The sequence below is a fragment of the Plectropomus leopardus genome, chromosome 17 (assembly GCF_008729295.1).
Source record: "Plectropomus leopardus isolate mb chromosome 17, YSFRI_Pleo_2.0, whole genome shotgun sequence".
NCBI classification, from domain to species: Eukaryota; Metazoa; Chordata; class Actinopteri; order Perciformes; family Serranidae; genus Plectropomus; species Plectropomus leopardus.
The window spans coordinates 14,750,771-14,774,899 of record NC_056479.1 but is presented as its reverse complement, the minus strand read 5'-3'; the positions used below and the strand labels follow the sequence as shown (position 1 = coordinate 14,774,899).

The 24,129-nt window shown below is 38.5% G+C and overlaps 1 protein-coding gene across 1 annotated transcript in view; it reads left to right on the top strand.

Annotated features, from left to right (window-relative positions):
* Window positions 1–1,442: 1,442 nt before the first annotated feature.
* The window catches only part of gcgra (glucagon receptor a), a 47,871-nt gene continuing 25,184 nt past the window's right edge, over window positions 1,443–24,129 (top strand). The window contains exon 1 of the mRNA XM_042504626.1: window positions 1,443–1,701. The gene's annotated coding sequence lies outside the window, so the exon portion shown is untranslated. The remainder of the gene's footprint in view (window positions 1,702–24,129) is intronic.

The window sequence follows — 24,129 nt, the reverse complement described above, 5'->3', positions numbered from 1 at the left end:
CAGGACAAAGTTCAATCAGCAAACAACCTATTTATGAAATTGGACAGAAGTTTGGTCTCACGATAACAAGAAGAATTTTAGTTAGAAAGTTACAAACCTTATCAGTCCTGTTAGGAGTATTATACAGATATCGCAAAAAGAGGATGCAAAAACATAAAACCCTCTCTGCTCTGTCTATTTGACATTCATGAACAAAGAAGTAGTTTGACATTTGGGGAAATAAACATATTTGTTCTCATGCAGAGAGGGACGAGAAGGCTACAAAAGCTATAGCTGGCTACTTTAGCTTAGCCTTAAGACTGGAAACAAGGGGAAACATATAGCTTGGCTCTGTCCAGAAGTAACAAAATCCACCTTAAAGCACCTTTAAAGCTCACTAATTAAGGATCCCGTGTGTAGGAGTTAGTGAAATATATTGGTAAAAACAATGAATATAAAATTCATAAACAAGTTTTCATTTGTTTGTCATGAAAGAAAATAAGAAATGTTGTTTCAGTCACTTTAGCCTTTTATATCACTTCCACAGAGTCCACCATGTTGTTTCTACAGTAGCCGGGAAAAGACAAAACAAACACTGCGTCTAAGTAGGGCCATTTTCGTTTTCATGTTTTCGGCCTCTGTCATTCTCCTACTCGATTGACACATGGGAGAACATTCAGTTGGTTGCAATCTGCAACCTCACCACTAGATGCCACTACATACTGAACCTTTAACACTAATTTCTATCTAATTCATACAAAAACAGAAGTGCAAATCATCATTTTCACACATTTTTATAGGAATTAATAGATGAGATACAATGTGTTAATTCACTCTGCTTCAGAGGTGCTGATAGGTATATTTTGTTACATTGAGCTGTTCCTATGTTTACAGTCTTTATGCTAAGCTAAGTTAGCTGGCTGCTGGCAGTAGCTTACAATGGAAGATACAATAAACAATAGTGCACCAGTGGGTTTTTAAAAACAATTTTGAATTCTGTAATGGAGTCCAGTTGGCAGATGTGAGGGTGAAGTGAGTTCAAAGTTTGGGTACAGCCCAGGAGAGCTGTGCAGAGCTTGATGACTGGTAGTAGAAAGCGAATAAAATATTTACCAAAATGTCAATACTTCCCTTTATGAGTGTTGTGCGTCAGATTTAATGAGCCCCCTCCATGCACATATACCTTTCTAAACTATAGCAGGGTGGGAAAAATGAACAAAAACAACCTAAAATACATATTAAAACCAGAAGTAGATCTTGTTCCTTCTTTCAACAAACCATGACGGTCAGAAATGTGTCAAACTGTGAAGTATAACAAGGCTGACACACACACACATACACACACACATCCCTGGTCGTGAGTTTAGTACGCCCCCCCACTCTCTCCCTGTGACGTCATAGGGTACAAGGAGCGCAAGTTGCAGCGATACGGCTCGCGCTCACTCAGCCCTTTCCAACTACAACCACCGAGCCCAGCCGTTACATTTTATTACAGTTTTATCTCAGTTTCAACGCTTTTGTTAAAACATAGAAATAGTAAACTTCTGTGCAGCCGCTGACGGCAAATAGAGGACTCCGAAACTGAACGCAGGCGGTAATTTATTTTGAAAGTTGGATTATAGCTTGAACTGAGGGGAAATATTGCCTGCCAGATGCTGCACAAAAGATGAGCAGCAACGAAGTGCAGATTGTGGAAATCAGCGGAATCCCGAGCTGTCAACGGTAATTTGTTTCCTGTTTATTTCACACAGTTTGATGATATTTCCACGTGTGCTGAAACATCACTTATTTTGACACATATTACAGGCTGTTGCAAGTCTTTTAATGTGACTGACACTTCATGGGGAGCGAATTATGCGATTTGTACGACTCATGAACTTATTGGTCATGGTGGTTGTGTGATTTTTCGTGAGGTGCATTTTGGGACAGTTTTATTTCTGATGTACAGCTACTGTAATTCACTTATCGCTCCGGTTCAAATGCCATGTTATCTAAACCATCCTCTATCTAGGATCTACACCTGGTCTGTCAAAACCACAAGTGTCGTAAACTTTAGTGGATGACAAGGTAAAAGTGACCCTCGTGCTGTTCACAAATACAGTAATGCAGTGTCCTTTATATAAGAAATAAAGAACTTTCTGCCTCTGAGTGGATTTCAAGCACCATTGTACTGCACTGTTGGATTATTGTAATTACATCATCAGTTATTGCTGCAAAATCGACATATGTTTTTTCGAATTAAACACAAATCCATGCACATATCTGCATATGTGAAACCTACTTTACTTTATAGTAGACTCATGTGCTGCCTAAAAATTGAGTCAGGCTATAGAGGGATAAACATAATAACAGTGCAATATAATATAATGTTACAAATACTTAAAATACAATGCAACTTTTTGATAAGAGGTGAAATTTAACTTTAAGGCAATTTGAAGTAAATTGTGGTATTGTTACATTGCATTCAGTGGTAATGTAATGTTTCTGTTATTGTGTCCACCCTGTGTGTAAATCAGCCAGCTCATGTTGAGGGCTGTAGTGCACTCTACAGACCACATCAGCTCAGTGAAACCGAAACCAGAACCAAGACCAAAATGAGTTTGCACTTAGGCCCAAAAATAATGGAAAGTTTAGGATTATCAAACCAAAGAAAACCAAGACATGTTTTTTTTGCAAGCCTAATTACATTATCTTGCCCTCTCTGTGCAAAAGAATTTCAGTTCTTAATAAGAATTGTAAAAAATATTGAGGCCAGGATGTGTACAAAATTCACATTTTACACAAATATTTAGCAAGGCATGTCTACATTTTTTATTTCTGCTTTTTTTTTCTTACAATGAACTTTGCAATTCTATGGGAATCCACACGCTGGCATCCTGTGCTGTACATTAGAAAAATATGTCTAATCATGTACCAGGCAGAATAAACACATTAACGTGTCTCTGTGTACACTTTAACACTGAATACATTAGAATATAATTATTGCAGGAGTATTTTTGATCCTAATGAGACCCACTTGAACAGCATCACGCCAGTAAGAGAACAACATGTCTCTGTCCCTTGTGCATTTAGACAGAGTGTGGCTATTGTTAGGTAAACACCTCTCACGCAATACCAAACAAACATATTCATTTCTACACCCTGACACATCTGTTGCAGTAATGTGAGCAGTGCACACTCCTTGCTAAAGCATTAGCCCTGTGCATACAGGTGCTTCCATGAATGAGTGATGTCTCTGTGTATGTTGTCTTTAGTGATAATTTGCAATCATTAGTGGGCAGTACAGGTGCTACAATGCATACAAAATACACATTAATGCAATTTTGTGTTGCATAAAGTCATCCTCTGTTCTCTGAGTGCTACTACAGTCAGCAGAGTGAAGTTTTCTCAGTTGCGAGTGCCTTTATGTATGTGCATTAAAATGCTGAATGATCAATTTGGTGTTGCTTTTGTTCAGAGGTTACATAAACATTTGAGTCTGTTATGCATTCAGTACGTTGTGCTTTCATAAAACTCGCCAGCTCAGTGACCGAGACTGTAACCTGGCATCAAGGGGCTGAAACTGAAAGCAATGCTTTCTGATACATTTGCCCTTTAGAGTGCTATACGTTAGTACTGTAATGTTCAACTCAGCCTCCCGAGGTGTTTTACACTAAGTTCGTGTGAGAAAAGATGCACTGATATTCAAATGACTCCACTCTCCGTCCTCTCTGCATCTGTGTAATTTTTTGCCTTGAGCTAAACAGTGTCTGTATCATGCAGTGTGCTTTAATGTTAGGAAACCTATTCTTGTTGGAAATTTCTGTCCACAAAAATGTACACAAAGCTTTTTTTCCCCTAATGGTCACCTTTGACGTATTATCACTGCTGACAGCTAATGCTGTGACATGGATACAAGGTTTGATAGAGTGAGGCATTGTGGTCTCAAAGCAAGAGCCACATGTACAGTTTTATCAGCAATAAGCCACCAAGATAAGTCTTAACAGATGGTTACAGTTGATCATCATATGTTGTATAAATGGTGACCAAGTGCCCCAATTTGTGCAGGACTACATAGCATTTTCGTCCCTTGTCCTGTCTTTTTGTCCTTGACCTGTGTCTGACATATTTAGACGATGCCCCACATTTTGATTCGCTCAAGTTTTTAAAAATCAAACCATTGATATACAGAATAAAATCTGGCTTTTGGCCTACAGATGTGAAGACAGCGGGGAAGGCTGCCATTACAGTGCTGTGTTTGATGTCAACCAATCTGCGCACACGTTAGTTAAGTGCAGATGAACCTTTTACTGTCCTGTATATGCTACGCCCAATGGGAAAAATCTGGAACAAGCACAAAGTCACAAGCTATGCAGATTCAGGTGAAAAATAATGGGAATCACTGCAAAGGAAAAAAAAAAAAAGAAAAAGACTTTGCGACTCATATTTGTCAGTATTTTTTCAGTTTTTTTATGGATATGGCATGAAGTGAAAGTACATGTAAGACAGATTAGAAATGTTTTTTGTTGATGTTTTTTTAACAGATATTTTTAAAGATATTTTTAGACTATCCCTCAGCATTGGTTACATGTCCCACATTGTCCCACACAAACAAACATACTCATTTCCCCTATTTGGTTTTAGATCTGGTCACCCTAGTTTAATGTGATGACAGGGCTAGGAATAGCCTATTATTTAAAGTTTGAGGTCTTAATAAGTTATTAAGTCTTACAAATGGATTTCAAGACAGATTTATTTTTAGGAAATTGTCTAGAAATTAGTGTTGTAATATTAAAGAATCACAATTAAAGAAGCAAGTACTTTGTATGGTAACAAATTAAGTAGTCATACCCAGTGGGCAGATTCTAGCCTGTTTTAAAACATACATTTTTATAACTGAATAAAGAACTGTATAAAATTACTGCAGGTCTGAACCTTATGTTTCACTTTTTAAAGAAAAAACAAAAAACAAGGCCGTCTGTTGGCTTGTTGATTTTTCTGACCCTGTTTGACTTAAAGGAAAAATTGCAAAACCCAACAAGCAAAATGTCAAAATAACATAACACGGTTTAATATGTACAATTTGTTGACTTATGGAGGAGAGCGAGGACAGTTGGGACAGGGGGACAGTTAGGACAGTGCCTTTTTAGCAAGTAAGAAAGCAGCTATGTCTATGCCATTCACCATGCTCATACTCAGCCACAGCCTCTTCACTTTCCACCTCAAAGTGGAGACTTTATGACTATTCCTCAGATTTTATTCTTGGCTTTTAGTTCAAGGTGCAAGTAATTTTTTTTAATTAAAAAACTATCATACTGTTTTTAGTTATGCCACATACATACATGCATACATGCGGTTGACATGCAGTATATGGTAACCGCATTATGCTGATAGGTGCCACTGTATTGACAACCAAATTCCATATCAGTATTTTATAAAAATATGATAATGTTACAAGTGACATTGTTATTACAAGCTGTTAATATTTAGACTGTATTTCTTTCTAGTTTAATTAATTAATTAATATATATTTTTTCCCACCCAAAATAAGGTGTCCCAATCAGGGGGCAGAATTTTTGGAAAAGGTACACCTTGAACACTTAACAAAATTGTGCCTGTCATGTTTGGGTTGGCCTCTTAAAAACTTGATAAATTAGTTAGTAGCCACCTGTATTTGTTCAGTCATCATACTATTTCCATACCTGCTCAAGTAGTTTATGAGTAGTAGAAGGTTATTTCATGTTGATATAAAATTGACCCTGCCTTCCCAAACCCAGTTTAAAACCTTTATGAACCATTGCACCAAAGAACTGTCTTTTTGATGTACTTATTCATGTAACTAATTGCAAAATAAATATTAATTTAACTTTAAGCCAAAGAAATAATGTAATACCCTCCCCCGTTTCTACCTGTACAGTCCCTAACAAAAAAAATATGGAGATGGCTTTATTCGTTTTAAGTCATGCATCCAGATCCAGGTCAAACAGATATATATCACACCACTGTCTGCAAAGCACTTTACGGCTTTCACAAACATGTGCTTGTCCTGCCCGTCTTTGATTTGTAACTTGCTGAGTCGAGCACTTAGGCTGCAGAGATGAGAGTTATCCTGTCTGTAAACATCCAGCTTTGTGTCTGTGGTACTGTGGCTGTTAGAGAAATATGGTGAAGACGCTCAGTGAGAGATTCATTTAAAGTAGACTGTGAAGCATTTCACACTGAAAATAGAGTTCTTTGTTTTTAATCTAGCACTTAAAAAATGTGTTTGGTCAGTCCTTGGTGACGTATTGCTGTGTATAATTGACATGCTGCAAGATCGAGGTTAAAGAGAGGTGAACAAAAGCAACACTTGACACAAAGGAAGAGAGATGACAGCTTAACATATTGCTTTGTCTCTCTGTCTTTTGTGGTTTCCTGAGTTCGAGCCATCTAACAAGAGGAGCATGAGAGAGAGAGAGAGAGAGAGAGAAAGAAAATGGCTTTGCTTTTGTCTTGTTCTGCTCCTTCTTTTTTTTCTTTGGCTGTAAGGCAAGGCAAGTTTATTTGTATTGCACTGTGTCATGACAAATGTTATTCAAAGTGCTTTATAGTAAAAAAAATCCTGATAATGATAATGATTAATAATAAAATAATAATAAGAGAATAACAAAATAACAGGACAAACAAGTTTAATCATAGTACAAACACGTTTAAAAAGTAACTGAGAAAAATAGATAACAGTGCAACGAAAACTAATTACTAAAAAGCTGCAGAAAAGGGGACAGTCTTAAGCTTAATTGTAAAAATGGCTACATTTGAAGCATTTCTTTTTTCTGCTGAGTGCAGAAAAAAAGAGATGAAAAGAAAGAGATCTAAAAACTACCGCAGAGATACAAAGAGACGGTCAGACAGATCCTCAGCTGATGGCCTGTGATGGTACGGAGGACAGGTGTGAGGAGGATTGGAGGTGTCAGCAGCCATCAAGTGACTATGGACATCCTGTGCTGCTCTGGTTCCAACAGACCCCCGCGATGGACCCAGGGGGGCCAAGAATAGCTCCCACTACAAAGAGCTGTCACTCTGGATTTTAACAGGATGGAGATAAGAGTCTGGAAACCGCCGCTGGGCTCCACTTAGGCTGTGTGCTATCCAGCTCATAGCACCTTGTCTGTGAACACGCACATATATGTACACACTAATAAGTAATGAATAGATACAAAAAAATGTCAAAGTGAATAATATATAGCCCATATATGTATTAAAAGTCAACCCCTCAGAGATGATGCAGACACCTCTTGAGCAAAAAGGCAAATAAAACAAACTACTATGGTTCCAAAAGAGATACCAAGCAATAATTAGCCTTTTTCCAAGGCAACCCAGTTTCCTAGATTTTAAGTAAAATCACCTTGTCAGACTTCACAGTGTGTGCTAAGTTCACTGAAAAACACATTGCATTTGCTTTCACCCCCTTAATGATAAAAGTCACTAAAAATGTTGGTATTGGAGTCTGGCTGTGAAGAGAGCATAGATAATTTTAGTTTCAGTTCTGCTTTAAATAGTCAGATTTTGGTGAAAATTACTGTGCGTGGGAAGTACTGAGCATATGACTGGATAAATGAGACCTGGACTATACTGCACTTAAGTTCTGTGAGAGTTTGTAACGGATGTTTTGATTGCACTTGTTAAACTTGATCTCCAGTCAATCATTGTATTAATATGTTTGTTGTTTTTGTTGTGGCATGTGAGATAGACAAAGTTTTAAGATAACGTGAGAAAACTTTATTGTCCATTACCTTGCATAAAATGGAAATTTGTCTTTGGCATTCTGGCATCACAGTGTAAAAATAGACATTAAAAGCTAAAATGCATAAATACATAAAATACATAAATAGGTGTTAAACAGCAGCAGTGCTGATGGACGGGGGATGGAAGTTATTTTATTGTGTCTCTGTTAAGGATAATCACAGAAGAAGGCAAAAATGATCACTTGTGTCCATTTTTTCTGGTTAGCGGGACCTTGAGTCTCCTGCCAGATGGCAACATCTGGAATGATGAATGAAGGGGGTGGGTGAGGTCATTGTAGAATCGGGCTGCCTTTTTGGTTTTGGACCAGTTGTACAGGTTTTGGAGTGGCAATTTTTTTTCCTCACAAATTCAAGAGAACAGGGCGTGACTTATGATAAACAGATGAAAATTTAAAGCAAGGAATGTGGTGCAATCTTGACAGGCAACACTTTTAATATTAACAAACTTTGAATAAACAAGCAAACAGCACTCTGTGGCGCTGTGCAGCAGTGAAGGTGGGGCTTCAAGGCTCTGAGTAAAAAATGCCCTTTTATTTCATCAGTGTATCTGACTGTGGGAAGCTGTGACTTGGATGTGTTTTTCTGGCAAAATACTTCTTTCTTTGGAGTAGAAGCACATAGTAGTATACACCGAGTTGCATATTTTTATGTGCTTTTGGGGTACTTCGTGGGTTAACTTTGGGGACAGTGAGTTGCAAAATAATTCAATATTTTTCATTTCTAAACATCATAATAAATCTAGAGCTGCTTGGGTGACAGGTGCTGTTTGTATTAGTGGTTCTTCAGAAAGCTGCAAGCAGTAATATCCCAGGCCAAGCCTGTGTCAAACGTGCACTGCAGTAGTATGCACCGTTACAGTGTTTACTGTATTTAAACAATTCAAAGGGAAAGATCTGAACAAATCCCTTCCTGTTAGTGGCAGGAAACATCTACTGCTTATTGAATAGACATTGACTTCTGTATTACTTTGAGCCACGATTTGATGGGTGATTTTGTTGCCCAACTTTCAGGCACGTGCTGGGTTAAACGGATGAGTTAAGAGTTTATTAAATCTTCCCAAGTACGCTCAGCAGTGTGCCAGTAGCAGAGCAACTGTCAGTTCCCTTAATGAAACCTCTTCTGAACGAGCTCTTTACCTCCAGGGGAATATCAAATTACTTATTTGTTTTTTATGGAGCAATAAAGAGAAACACTTGCTATAGCAACAGAAACCCGCTGGTGAAAGTGGAGGACACGCTCAGTGGTTATCTTACACCACTGTAGGGCAATTTTATTGAGATGCATCAACCTAAACGTGTCATATAAGCCACAGCACAGAGCGTACTGTGCTCTGAGCGCTGCCCCGATGTGGCTCTCTGGTCTCTGGGCAGCCTCTGTTGCCTCTCCTCCATGTTCTCAGATATCAGATATGAAGTGCAACACATTCCATCACTTTCTTTGGTCTGGGTGGCTGCCAACAGCTCACCCTCCTGCCCCTGTGAACAAATCCAGACAATGTTTTGATGTTGCCTGCTCTGCAGTTGGGGAAACAACAAGATTAATCAAACTGAAAGAGCCGTGCGTCCCCGCATAGTGGACAGGTTGAATTGTTTCTGCAACACCGGTCAGAAAGAATCAGCACTGTAGTTGTTGTCAACAAAAAAAGAGCTAAAAGTTTTAAATAGTTTTATATGTATTTTTGTTTTAGTCTGCGTCTTGCCACAGTCACACAGCACTGTGTTATTCCTCTTTCCACTTTCACAAACATTGAACGCAAGTAAGATCAATAAAGTAAAACCAGAGATGCAGTGCTCTGGAGAATCTACATCATTACATTCTTGGTTCTGTAAGAGGTTTGCAATTTCAACCTCACAGCATGACAACTCACCGCAGTCCCCCTGGCTATCAGCCAGACATCGAAACATTTAAATCCCGTCTTCGCTGAATCAGTTCAACAAAGTCCCACAAGGAACAGTTTGAGGATTACAGCATCCCAGTGTGTAAGAGGTTCAAAGGCAACTGTTGAGAGCTGACGCTGTGCAGGGAAGTAGAGAGATTAATTCATCCATTATTTTAAATCAATTCTCGCTCAGTGTCAATGTCGGTGTTATTAATAATGGATTTTTAAAATCACTCATTCTTTAAAAGGAAATACTGTTTATTCATTAAAGAACAGCTGTTTCACTGGATGAGTTTTGCAGAAGATCTTTAATTATTATGAAATCAAACAAGTAAAAAGTAGGTACCATTATTACACGAGCACCATGTTAGTTTAAACATTGTAACATACAGTTAGTGTTATTTTAAAAGTTGGATTCTCCTGTTTTATATATAAGTAAATATAAACAAAAATGACAATGCAAAAGAGACTAAAAGATTTTTGATCATATCTGTAGGAACAATGCCTAAAATTCAAGTCTGGGAAATGTTTTCCATTGTGCTATTTGACTGACATTTTAGGGCATTAGTGTCGGGTTCTTTGTTGAGCTACTGACTGGAGCACATCTTGGCCTTGTATAGTAAGTATGCATATAACTGTAGAAATTTACATGCCATCCCTTAGCATCCAAAACTGATGCTAGGGAGGTGCTGATAGCATCACAATTTGAAGCGTAGAGCAATTCACCAAGCTTCTGTATTTGCAAGAATGCATAGTGCTGATTAGAGAGTGTAACTTTTCACATTGATTAAGAGTCCTGATAGATGACGGTTGGCTGTCGTGTCTTTCACTTTACTTTTGGCAATGATTTCATGCCCTCGTCATCTGTTTTTTGACCACTTCAGCATGTTGAATCGGTGGTGTAGCCCAAACAAAAGTAACAAAAAGATCAAGATGATGTAAGATCAAAACAAACTTTGCTATGTTCGGTAAGATGACTATTTTTAGCCATTGAGCTCTTTAGCAGAAACAGTTACAAACTTTAATAAACTGTTTATGTTACTGTTCTCTAGCACACAGTGAATATCAACATCAGGTTGTGGTGTGAATGTTCTATCTTGCTAACTAGCGTAATGCATCTTATCGTCTCCTGGTTTCGCTTTTTGAATGATATATACAGGCCACTGCCACCTGCTGGTGTGGGGAGTTATTTCCCCTCATGTAGGAGCAGATCATAAGTGCTAGTTGGCCTTTGGTTTTAGTCTTTGTAGTATGTTCAAGAGCAGCTTTTTTGGCAGGGGACACAGGCGACGTAATGAGACACAGCAGTCGGCCTTCATTGCCCCTTGTTCTTTGATGTAGATTCGGTCCGGCCCTTATCATTTGGAGTGCTCAAATCACAGATGGTACAAACAGCAAAACACAACAGCCAGCAACCCCAGCTGGTTAACTGCCTTTTTGGCTGCTTGAACTATAGTGATTTTATGAGCTATTTTTAGCGCCCGCCCAGGCAGACATTAAACCAACCAAATTACACTGTCAGTCAGAACGAAAAATTCATGCCCACATACGGATTTCTCAGTCGGAAATGACCTTTAACTTGAGTTTGACTTTAAAATGTATCAAAAGACTCAATTTCAAGGATGGTAGAACGTATAGAAATGATAAACCTCATATCAGGCGTTACAGGATGCCATATTCCAAAGTCTCTCTTGCTTAAATGGGCATAAAATATAAGGATGAAATGAGACATCTGCTTTCTTTTGGGTAATCTCAAACCACAGCCAGGATAACGTAATAAAAAAACAGCACCTTGTGTGATATATTGTATTTTGAAGTCCCATATTTTAAACTGTCAGCGGGTTGGATTAAATGAAATAGACCAGGTATGGGAGTGAGCGAGGAGAAACAACTGTCTTTGATGTTTGAGCTCAAAAGATTTGGAGGAATGATAATTTAGTGCTCCTCCCCATATGTGAAGACTTGACTTCTTTGGGTCTCTTGAAAATTACACTCTACAGACAATCAAGTTGCCCATTAAATTCAGAGTTTAATCAGAGTTTATGTGAGATATGTAGATTCATACTTAGAGGTCATGACTGGAATAATCTCAGAGGTCTCAGATCAGTCATGCTGGCCTGAGAGCAGATCAGTGGGCCGTGATGATGGAAACACATCCCTTGTGCTGGCTTGCTATAAGATGAATCACACAATCAGCTCAATGTGGCTTATATGATTACTCACTAATGAGCAACCTACACGCTCCAGTGTTGACTGAACCGGGCCATGTGCACGTGGCTGCTTACGGGTCACTATTGGTCAAGTTGTTTGAGAGTTTGAAAGGTGGCAGTTGTGTTCATGTCTGGGTAACGTCTCCCTTAACCTGCCGGTCCCGTGGGAAGTAAATTCTGCTTCAGTGCACACAGAAACATTTCCATGCAGGGTGGAGACTGGAGCAAAAAAAAAAAAGAAAAAAAAGTAAGTAACACATGAGAATCAATACCAGCAGAGGAAGATGAAAGAACACAAAAAGGTTTTGCTTTTCTCTGAACTGCTTTGTCCCTGGAGGAGGTAACTGTATTGAGCCATTTTCTGTTTGTTCAGAACTGTGAGGCACTAAAAATAACCCCTCCTCCCTTGCAACGTGTGTGGGTCGAGGGTCAAGTATAGCTCCTTTTGCTCCCCGACACGGCCCATTATCACAGTACAGCGCACAAACAACAGTCGCATTATCTCATAACCTGCTCAACTGGAAACTGTCGCAGCTATGCCTTTGCCATGGGCTTTGGGTTGCATACTGTCCACATGACAATTTACCCCCAGCCACAAAGTATTAATATGTAAATTCTGGTCTAACACTGATCTTTTGGGTGAATTTTCTTCTGGGATCATGTTTTTGTTTGTGTGTGTGCGTGTGAATGTGTGTATCTGTCTGTATGCAGCTAATCTCACAAACTACTGGACCAGTCAGCCTATTATTTTGTGCGCGCATTTATGACTGTGCACGAGGGCCTCTTGTGGTTGCAGTGATTAGCAATCGCTGAAAAACTTGTTTTATTTAGTGTTGTTTTCTGCCATTGATTCCTTCCTTTCTTTGCAAAACCAGCAGGAGCTGAAGTTTTCTGGAATTTAGCTTGGCTAAAGACAACAGTTTTGCAGGCCACATTTCAACCTTCGCTGTGGCTCAAAAATTGACATCCATGTAAAAGATGGGTCTTATTTAGAAACTGAGCTAATTTTGTAGACTAGCAGATTTTTAATTTGGTCATTTGTCTTTGATATTTGTGCTTCAATCTACTCTGTGCAACATGCTCCAGCTCCATCAAAAATAGGTAAGGTCCCTATTTTCTAAGCCATGCCTGAAATGCGCTTCAGCACATCTGCAGGAATCACAGCATTTATCAAGAGTGGCCTGGATCAGCTCATAAGACTGCTTGGCAGTCTGGTGGAGATCTGCACTCTAGTGAGAGCAATTTTCTACTTTTCTTTTGTTTTTTAAAATGTATTTTCTCTCTATTGCTTGGTTGTGTTGTTTAAGTCTGGTGAAAACATCAGGTGTTTGTGTCTCACAATTCAATTCAATCACTGTAGTTCCTGTAAATTAGGTTCTCATGCAACAAACACAGCTCAGAAAATGCTCAGAAAAGGTCACACAAAGCTAGTGATTAGTCAAAAAGAAATCACTCAATTTTTAACCAAATTCCAGTGTTTTGGTGGTAATTATACTTTCAAAATCAAACTGTTGCACACACACACTGCATATTTTGGGGACTCTAACTGCAAATGTCTAATCACAACTTTGATCTAAAACAGCAGCAGGGTAAGCAGCTGTTGAAGTGGAACTCAGTGAATTATTTCACACACACAGTGTATTTCTTGTTCAGTTTTCAACACTTGAACAAATCTGTAAAGCCAAACTACCCTTCCACTGAGCCATTGCTCATGAAATGGATCGTGACTTTAGATGATTTATTATAGGCTTTGCTTCCAACAGAGCTTTAGGACGTCATTTGGTTAACAGACCTCAACCAGAAAATGTGCCAGTACTCCCTTAAAATGATGAAACCACAGAAGGAGTCTTGGTTTACTTTTCCACCAGCTTTGGGGGATAAATGTGTTTGAAAATACACGTGAGCTGTGCATGGCTGAAGGAGCAGTGTACTGTATGTGAATTTTTATACGAGATATATTGTACATGTTGATGCATGGTGAGCCTCTGCAGTGTATAGTATCCACAGCAGTGGAGATTATTCCCACTGCTGGCGGATATAGTGCCTTTGTGTGTCATTTTCTGAGACTCATGTTCACAACACCGTGAAATAACTTCAGGATTATGCAGACAAGAATAAGATTATTTTTGACATGTAAGTGCATCTGGAAGGAAAACCTTTGTTTCATTGATACAGAAAAGAAAAGAGCACAATGTGTTATATCACATTAAATATAGAACATCCATATGATACTGTTAAACGTACAATATGTGGGACAGTATTTCCCGATCTACTACTGGACCCTTTCAGTCTAACTTTGCAGTCGTCAGTTTATAAAAGAAAAAGCCATTTAATAAACAGCTGCGCAAGAAATTCAATCACTGCTGAAACTCTGAGGGCTGGTCAAAACACTGCAAAACTATTATTTCTTCACTGTCTATTGATAATGTCAGTTCACTTTTGGATTATTTTACAATAAAATCCTGTCATGAACCTCCTATTCTTAATTGACCCGATGTCATGAAAACTTTAAACAATCTTTAAAAAATTGTTGAATATTTTGAGGAATACACTTATTCGCTTTCTTACCAAAAGTTAGACAAGAATTTTGCCATTACTATGAGGAGAGCGTCTTAGATCTTCTTTTCACCCATTTAAATAGGTCGAACACATAATTCTGTTGCTTTAAAACTTGAATAGGCTTGTTTTGTGATTTTTCAACACATTTTTAACTTTTTCTCTGTGGCATTTGTAACTGGGTATGTATACTCGAAAATCTTTAAAAATGCAACACTTAACTTCAACCTCCATAGAAGCAAGTGATTGTGGCGGTCAACATTACTGCTTGTAGTTAGTGCTGTAACAGGTCAACTGGAATGCAGGCTGCACACAAATTAAAGGACTTGAATCGCAGACTGTTGAGCTAACATCCTCCTTTGTCTTTTACCTTTCAATGAATAAAGCTTTTCTCTTCAGTTTTCAGTGATGGTGCTTGTTAGTGAGAGTTGAAAAACAACATGCCCTCCTCCGTCACCGATGAGGTTGCTGAAGTCAGTGTGTTTTTGACCTTAGGGGCGGGACGTGGGCCTCCACATGCTGTGTACACAACAGGAGACATTGACCTCCATCACACATAACACATGGGCATCGGCTTACATTCATTGCTGAGGGCTGTCACAAGAACACAAGAAACACCCACAAAGCTTAATGGTGGTTTTAGTGACTTAATTTATGCCAACCCTACAAACACATCTCTGACATACATTACAATATTGTTTTGGACTTCCTAAAAAAAGTGTTTACTAAGAATAATTTTAATACAACAAAATAATTTATGTTTCCCTGGCATATATCAACCTGCCAGCCATCAATATATAAGAAGCGATCTATCGTCCCATTTACACCTGGTGTTAACTTGTGTCTTGTGTGTTTGGATCACAAGTGGCGAACTCTAACTACAGGTGTAAATGCACCCAATGCCACCTCAATACGCCTTGAGTTCTGATCGCTCAGACCACATTCTGATGTAGTCTGGACCACATATGTCCACTCCAATAAGAACTGCTCATTTGGCACATAGTATGACACCAAAAAACATAATAGCTTTAGGGTTTACTTCCAATGTATGTGGCCCACTGAATACGCACAGAAGTGTTTCTCTGGAGTTCCCCTTGGCAAATACACTTTATATCGTGACATTGTTTTCACCTCAATACTGTAAGTCTCCACTGGGAAACTGAGGAGGCAAGGCTGAGCGGCATCCTGAGGACTTGGACTGTTTTAAGGTCCAGTGGTGCTTTTAGATTAATGCTACTGTCAGCATGCCAAAATGCTCAGAATGTAAAAGCTAACATACTAATGCTAAAGCAGGTCAACACGTCCTTATGGAAGTGTTCGTATGATATTCTATGAAAATATACACAGAGCAGTTCGTATCTTGTGAATTACTGCCCCAATAATGACGTTATGTCCTTAACTTGAGTTTACATCGTAAACATAAAAGTACATAGGTTAGGATTAGGCAATTAATGTTACTGTGGATGCATTTCATATAACAGGGCAATTCAAAGTGTATTTCAAAGCAATAAAAAATAAAACAGGTATTAAAGGAGAGAGACTTTCATGAAAAGAGTTAAGAGAAAGATATAAAAGGTAAAATTAAAAAATAAATTATTTAATGAATCATATCTCATGCGAGCCATCCAAAACTTGTCACAAACTGACATTGTCAGTCTCAGACTCACAGTAGGCAAAAAAGTCTGAAAGGCAAGTTCATGAAGTTTTTTTGGGGCCAAGACACATTAAAAATAGATGCACAGAAAATACACTGTATATCATAACTGTACTGAATCACATACTGCATGATCTTATTATTTTTTTTTTTATTTGCGTGGGAACAGCTCGGGGAACAAAGATGTGACATAACAGGCTCATTTTGTATTAGAATCATCATGGATAATTAGATGAATTATCAGTCATTAAACCTTCATATTATACTGATAAATGAAGCAGTGTTAAACCAGGGATGTATAACCAGGCATGTCAAATCAGTAGCTTTTCTGTTTCATGTTGTTGGGCGTCCCCTAAATTTTAGTCTCCATTGCATCAGAAGTGAGGTAATTTCCTCTTGGTTGTACCATCTGCTGGCATCATGTGCTGTGTTTAGGCTTGCAGAACTGAACAGGGCATTTATTTTTCTTCTGTCATGATCCCCCCTTACCTGTCTGCAGCTGACTGACTCGCTGGCTTCTCTCTGCACTGTGATTCATGCCTGTCGACTCTCCCGTCAAAACTCATCTCCTCCCCTCCTCTAAAGAGCTGCCATTAGCTATGCAGTGTTGATGTAAACTAAACACATCAAATATTCACTGCACACCGACACACTGCTCCTGTTGAGTATTATTCATGCTCTCCACAGACCTATGTTCAACGGCTGAGGGACTTTTAAGAGATCAAGACAGCCGCACACAGCATCCATCCAGCCGCTCTTTTCTCAGGCACGGCTGATCTTATCTGCAAACACACAAGCGAGCGGAGGACACATTAAAATTCAACTCCCCTACTTCTCTTGAAACATCCTTTTGTCGTCTGTTAGGTTATCATGGCAATTTTTTTTTTGTGGGTGATTCCCCCTGTCTCTGTCAGAGCCATTTTAAGTTGTAGATGTTTAGATTTTAAACATTTTTAGCAAAGTGAGATTATTTTTAGTCAGTCCTCAAATCTTCAAGAAGACATAAGTTTAGGAACTTAGTTTAGTAAGATAAGTATTGTGTACATGTGAGAGTGGAGTGGGAATGCTCAGTTTATGGTCCTCATACAGATAGTCAAACAAGAATACGTGTGTGCTTGTGTACGTGTGCTCATCCGTTTTATTGCCTAATTAGTCTCTGTTTACTGTTTGCATTACCTGCATTACAGAGCTACCTACATGTTTCTAACACGTGTGTTTTTGCAGGATGACATAACTGCAGCTGTGATGCAGCTGTATCTAGTACATCCAAGATTCAAAATTTCATTTTTTAAATATGTTTATAAAAAAAAAAATCTGTGATTTTTTAAAAACATGATTAAGTCCATCACACATATAAGAGTTGCTTTGTTTCCCTCTTGCAGTAAACAGTGTCATTTAAATCAGTGTCGGTTTAATAACATTTTATTAGGACCCAAAGTGACACATATTTAAGGACAGGGCGGCTTGAGTGACAAGCTGTCTGTGAAATGTCACTGCAGTCTATGAGTCAAATCCACTCCTCACTCCTGCACAGCTCCACCCTTTTGTCCAAATATGCCAACCTTTGGCTCTAAAAAAATCGCCAAGATGCCAAACTTCAGAATGACAGTCCACAAACCAATGGGTAATGTCACGTTAGCTACGTCCATTATTTATACAGAGTAAGGAGAATACGTTTGGACTTTGGGGAAAAGATATTTGAAGCAGAGTCCTGCACTGGTCTGATTTTCAAGTTCCGAACCAGAACTGCGTCATGCAATACTACACCCGCCCTGCCACCCACACTTATGACCAATTAGTTTAGCAACCCAACATGACCTGTTGACGCAAGATCCGCAGCCGGAGAACTCATTTAAAGTGATAACATGGAACATTTCATACATTTGAAAATAAGATAAAAAATATAATATAATATAATATAATATAATATAATATAATATTTTTAAATGAAAATAATTCAAGAAATTCCAAATTATTTTCTTATGTGCCTTTTTTCAGAATTCTAAGCACCTCCACAGTTAATGTGCTTGTATTAATGCAACTGGTTGAAGCAGCTCTCATATTCTAGCTTGCACAGAAGACAGCCACACAAAGTCAGAGGATTAAGATGTCAAAACGTTAAATTACATTATTACTTTTCTCTTTTTATTTTGATATATTTATCATCCAACAGCCACAGCCTGGCCTGTCGTGTTTTGTTTTCCCCCCAGAACTGAGCCCTAAAATAAAATCAAGATAAAATACCATGTGTGAATCATCTTTTTTAAGGGTCACCTGTCAGGTACTTGTGGGTACCTGATCTGATCCAGGATTCTGATTTGAAGACATCACCTAGGACATTTTTATTCTATTTCCTGACCTTTTACTGTCTAAAAGATTAATCTATAATAAAAATAATTAGTTACCGTCCTTTTCTTTACTTATATACTACAGTCATACTGCAGTGATATATCTGTATTATAACAACACAGAAACCTCCAGATGAAATTTACAGACTTGCAGCAGGCTTCGAATTTATTCTTAACATTCCTGACCTACATTACGTCTTCAGCTACCGGGGCTGCTTTCCTTCTCTTGCTCACTCTGCTGCTCACCGTTGCGTGACATGTTAATATCTTGTTTGCCTTGCATCGCTTTTTCTCATGAATGACTGAAGATGTTGATGCTGTGCAGTGCATGTCCTACAGTGATGAGAGGCAGGATGTATTATATGTTATTTTGTGATGTACAGGCATGGAAAATGATCTTGCTGGAGGTCTCACCTGCCTTATTAAATGTGCAAAAAAAAAAAAAAAAAACAGCACATAAGTGCTTGACAACATGCAGCTCGTGTTAATGGATCAGATCCATTTTTTGCATTTTACTGAGTCTGAGGCTGATTTGTGCTCGAAGATAATGTCTGTTCCTGCAATCGTGGACTGGTGTTTGGCCAATTCATTCATAAGAGGGGTCAGTTGCAACAAGTGAACATGTAGCTCTTCATGGGAGGATAACGGACCCTTGAGGCCCATTTAGACGTCTCTGCAGCTCAGAACATAACATAGCTGCTTTACATGCCTTGCAGACTAAAGACTAAATACACTGAGGCATCTGTGTTTTTTATTTGCTAACAAGCAGCTGGGGTCAACAACAAAATAACTACTTAGCTATGCATGAAAGACCACAAATGAGACACCTCTGGTAAACCAAAATTATTTTTGGAGCATTACAAAGCAAAGGAGGCAAAGTTTACACAATGATGGCTTTAAGCATCTACTGTAAGTGTGTGTTTGTGTGGGTGTGCTTCAGAGGTGAGTGAGAGCGACTAGCAGAGTGCGATGTGTGTATAATGGAGAAGATGGAGCTGCAGATAAGTCGCTTTGCTTTTCTCTGCCAAGTGGTAGTGAGGAATTGAGTTCATTTAGATTAAGGATGGTACAGATGCTAAGAGGGGGAAATGGAGTGAGATAACACAGATGAGGAATAGCAGCGATAAAGACAAGGAGGGGCGGGACCTGTGGGAGCCGAGTGAAATCAAGACAAATCACCTCGATTTACTTTGTTTCACAGAGGGAAATTCCCCACGTTAACCCTTTGAAACCTGAGAAAATTGGCCTGATCTCTTTTAAGAACATAAGAAAAAGGGCATTTAGCAACTTTAACCAAAATTACTTTAACATTAATAAAAATTTCAAGAAATTGTCCTAAAAATGAGCACACAAAAAGCAAAAAAAAACCCAAAACAAAACAAAAATAAAAGCAAGAAAATGACCTAGAAAAGACCTAAATATAAGGACCTTTCTTTCCTTTTTGTTAAATGTCTAGTCATATTCTCTATCTCTCTCCTTGTTCAGGTTATTTTTCTTTTCATCTTATACACTTGTTTTTTCAATTTTCTCATTGCCTTTTCTCCATGTTTTCTAAAAAAATCAAACTGATTTGCTAAGGTGTCAAAGGTGTTAAATGCTTGTTAAATGCACCTGAATGCAGCACAAAAAGCTGATATACATCCAGGTTTCAAAGGGTTAAACCAATAAATTATGCATTAGGTTCATATGTTTTAACCTTTTGGACATCTGCCTACAGCCAGGTTGTAGTTCAGGAGGTAATTAGTCATCATTCCCAGAGCCATAATGTGCTCTGTACTTAAGACAGCATTAAAATTAGTGCAGTGTTGTTTTCTAAATAGTATACACTCACACACACACACACACACACACACACACACATCATATTTATATCTCTTACTGTAGTTAGCCTGAAGATTAGAAAGTAATCAGCTGGGAAAAATCTTGGTGAGCAAAGTTTTGATTCACAACCTTTTCCTGGAAAAGATAAGGCTGCTGTGATTTAATCTTATTGCTAATATCAACAAATCCCACAAAAAGACCAGAATCAACAACGGGTGGAACTTGTGAACATGCAGTGTTTGTTATCTAAAGCCTGATATACAGCAGGTTATGTTATTCCTCTTTGTCATCGATCTCCAGTATTTACATGTACTGTATTATAATTCATCGTATCTGGAGTAGATCAGTCGCCACTTGTCATCTGCAGTTGGTGCAAAATGCAACATCTTCTAACTGGGAAAACAAGACTGCATACCTTTCCCGGCTTCCGGTACATTTAGACTGATTTAAAGATTTTAGTTTGTTTTTAAGATTTTAAATGGTCTGGCGCCATCTCATCTCACAGTACATCTGGATCCTCATACCCTAGTTAGAGCACTGAGGTCCACCGATGAGATGTTCCTGGATGTTCTCAGAAGTAGACATTAAAATGGCCTTTGCAATGGATGCCTCCAAGCTTTTGAACAGCTTACCTATCCACACAAAAACTGCTCAGACCATAGAAACCTTCACGTCACTACTGAAAACTAACGTCTTCTCAGTATCATGTGATTGATCTGAGCTTACTACCTTGATCAACTTTATCGTCCTTTGTTGCGCAATCTGTTCTCTGTTATGCTTATTGTTTCCGGTTGTTCTGTCTCAATATGTTGACATATGCAGTGAAAGAAGTATTTAAATAATTTAAGTCAGTAAATATGGCAGTACTCAACTACAAGCATTCAAATTTTGCATGAAAATGTTATTAAAGCAGTCAGTGTTAATATTTTCAATATTATATTATTGGATCATTATTATTCATGGTTTATATAACAATCAGTTCTGAGTGAGTAATTTGATTGCACAAGAGGCATCCCATGAGAGATACAGAGTATAACAGCTCCTTTAATTATGTATCACTCCACTTTAACATACTTCCACAAATAGAATGTGGGTTAAATTATGAATGGGCATCGCAAGAGGACGGAGGGAAGCAAAGCAGCCTGGATAGGTCACCGCAGTTCCTCAGGTGTGCTCATATGACGTCAGCCGATGTCTTTTGCTGTGTTCACACTATGAGAGACACAGCAGGCTGCAATTCATTTCCAGTGAAAGAAGGTGACATTAAACTACAAACTGACTCTTGACACTTTTCACTGTGGAATGAACTACAAATAAAAGTTGAGCTGGCCTCAACTTCTTTCAGTGCTCCAATGGTGTGGTGAAGCGTCAACCAATTATATGTTTCTGTGATATGTTCAGCTATAGTGCTGTTTTGTTTTGTTACATTTTAGTGTAAATGAGGACCCAAATGAAGGTCAGTGGTATGTGGACAAAACAAAAAGTGAGCTTTAATGTAGCTGGTAAACATCCTCTAAACGGACAGGCAGCAAAATTGATGATACAAGCAACTTAAATTTAAAGCACAAAAGAAAAAGGAACCAAAACTAAACTGAAAATCAACCAGGATGAAACCATGAACACATAGACATGAACGCAGATGAACTGACGAGAACCAAAAGGAAACACACAGGTTTATATACACAGAGAACTAATCACAAGAACAAGACACAGCTTGAGTAGGCATGCATGGGAAAGGCTGAAGACGAGGCTGTAAATGAGGGACAGGTGACAGCAAGGCTAAGGGACAGGTGGAACTAATCAGTGCGGGACACACTATCACAAAGGCGGGAAAACACACACAGGCTGGAAGTAGGCCATGAGGAGCTGAACTTTCAAAGTAAAAGAGGATGTTAACTATAACAAAACTAAGTATCATGACATGTTTACAGTGGTAAACTGACACTGTTCTAAATTTATGTGTATTTTGGTGCACACAGGGATACAATGGGGCATAAAAATGTGATGTTAAAAAGGAGCTCAGGCTTTGCTCAAAAGCACAGGTATTTTATTGACCGTCAACAAACTTTTGATTGATGGTTCCCAACTGGTCTCGCTGCTTAACTTTGTAAGTAGTACTTTGAGGTGCAGTTAATTTTAACTACCTCATGCTCTACTGGGATATGTTGACATATTTTGTCCATCAGTTAAACATTCGAAATAAAAAAAATATTCCCATATTTATAGATCCTGGATTTGTCACTTAAAGAATTTTTAAGGTTAAAAGGACAGGTTATTAGACATCAAATTATTTTTTTCCAAGCTTAATATGCTAAATGTGTTAAAACATCTCTTCAGGGGATCTTTAAGTATCATGATTGAGTATATTATAGATATATTATAGAATTAACTTAAACAGGTTATGTACATTATATCAAAGCAATTTGTCTTCCAGTGCAATGATATTAGAGCAATAAAAGCAGTGAGGGCAAACATCAGACTGCGGCTGCACAGACTTGTTAGTGGGATAAATTCATTGTTGGTTATCGTCTCCTCAGGGGATTCAGCGATAATAATAAAAACATAAAACAATACCAGCCTTATCCTCTCTACTACAGCAATGATTCAACCAGCTTCCACTTTATAAATGTTTTTTTTTTTTTTACATCTACTGCTTATAGCTTCTCTAAAGGTTCTGTAAAGTCCCTCTTCCCTGCTGCACAGGAGATGTGCAGTGTGTTTACAAAAGCAAAAACCGCAATATGACATAAAAATGAAACTGTAGGAGATGAAGTCGTCTTCACTTGCTGTGTTCATTGTTAGCTTGACCTTCTTTAAGTATCATTGCCAGTGCACTAATGTCAAAAACACCCGAGTTAATAACCTCTTTTCAAATGTTCCACGTCTGTGTTATTAGTGCTCAGTGTGACCTCTTCCCCTGCAGCTTCTCTCTTATAAATGATGTTTTTTATGGGCTGTTCTGCTTTGCTAAATAAGGTTTAAGAGATCCAGCATATCTATGTATGGGGTCCACTGTGTATGACAAACCCTCACCTTCCTCCAAGTGTTTGATAAATTCCAGGCTTACGGCGGAGTGACAGAGCAGCATCGAGCAGCTCAGGGGATTACTACACATAAACACTGGCTGCCAGCATCCATAAGGGCTGGACGCACAATAGAGCCGTGTGGATACACATGATGGAGGGATCACCCAGGCCTTTTCATAAATCAGCATGTCTATTTGGAGTCAACCCATAAACATTAAAAATTACAGAGGGCACTGAAGGAGGGCTTGTGGGAGTTTCTCTGCTGAACATATGAAGCATTTAATGTGTGTGTGAACAGAGTGCAAATTGGGAATATCTGAATGTGGCGACAGTGAAAGCAAGTCAAGCACTGTACATCCTTTGTGCCTTTCTCCATTTCTATAGTGTGTCTCGTCACTGTTCAACCACTTTAACACTGGCCATTCAAGGCAGGAATATCGTGCCATTATGTTGCATGTATATAAGGTATTAATGCGGAGTGATGTTACTAACAGGAGTTAGTAAAAGCACTGAAATGATGTATGTATAAACAGGACATCTGTCAGGATGGGCACAAGGGCAGGACATATGTGACACTTTGATGGCGTGTTATGCGTGTGACCCACAGTAGGAGATTTAAGAAGCAGCCAGTTGGTGGCTAACTTAAAGAATAAAAACAGTGGCCTTAGATATTTGCACATTGGGAAAACAATGAGGTAGAAGAGTTCCTTATCCTCTGAACAGAGGACTAGGGCAGCTGCTATATAACTGGGACAATAAATGATTTTTATTGCCATGTTATGTCATTGTTATTCTTTAGAAAGCGATGCCATTGCATATGTTTAACACATCGTCCTGTATCTGCTGTTGATGTTCCGGGATGCGGCAACCAAAACCAAGACATCAACAAAAGC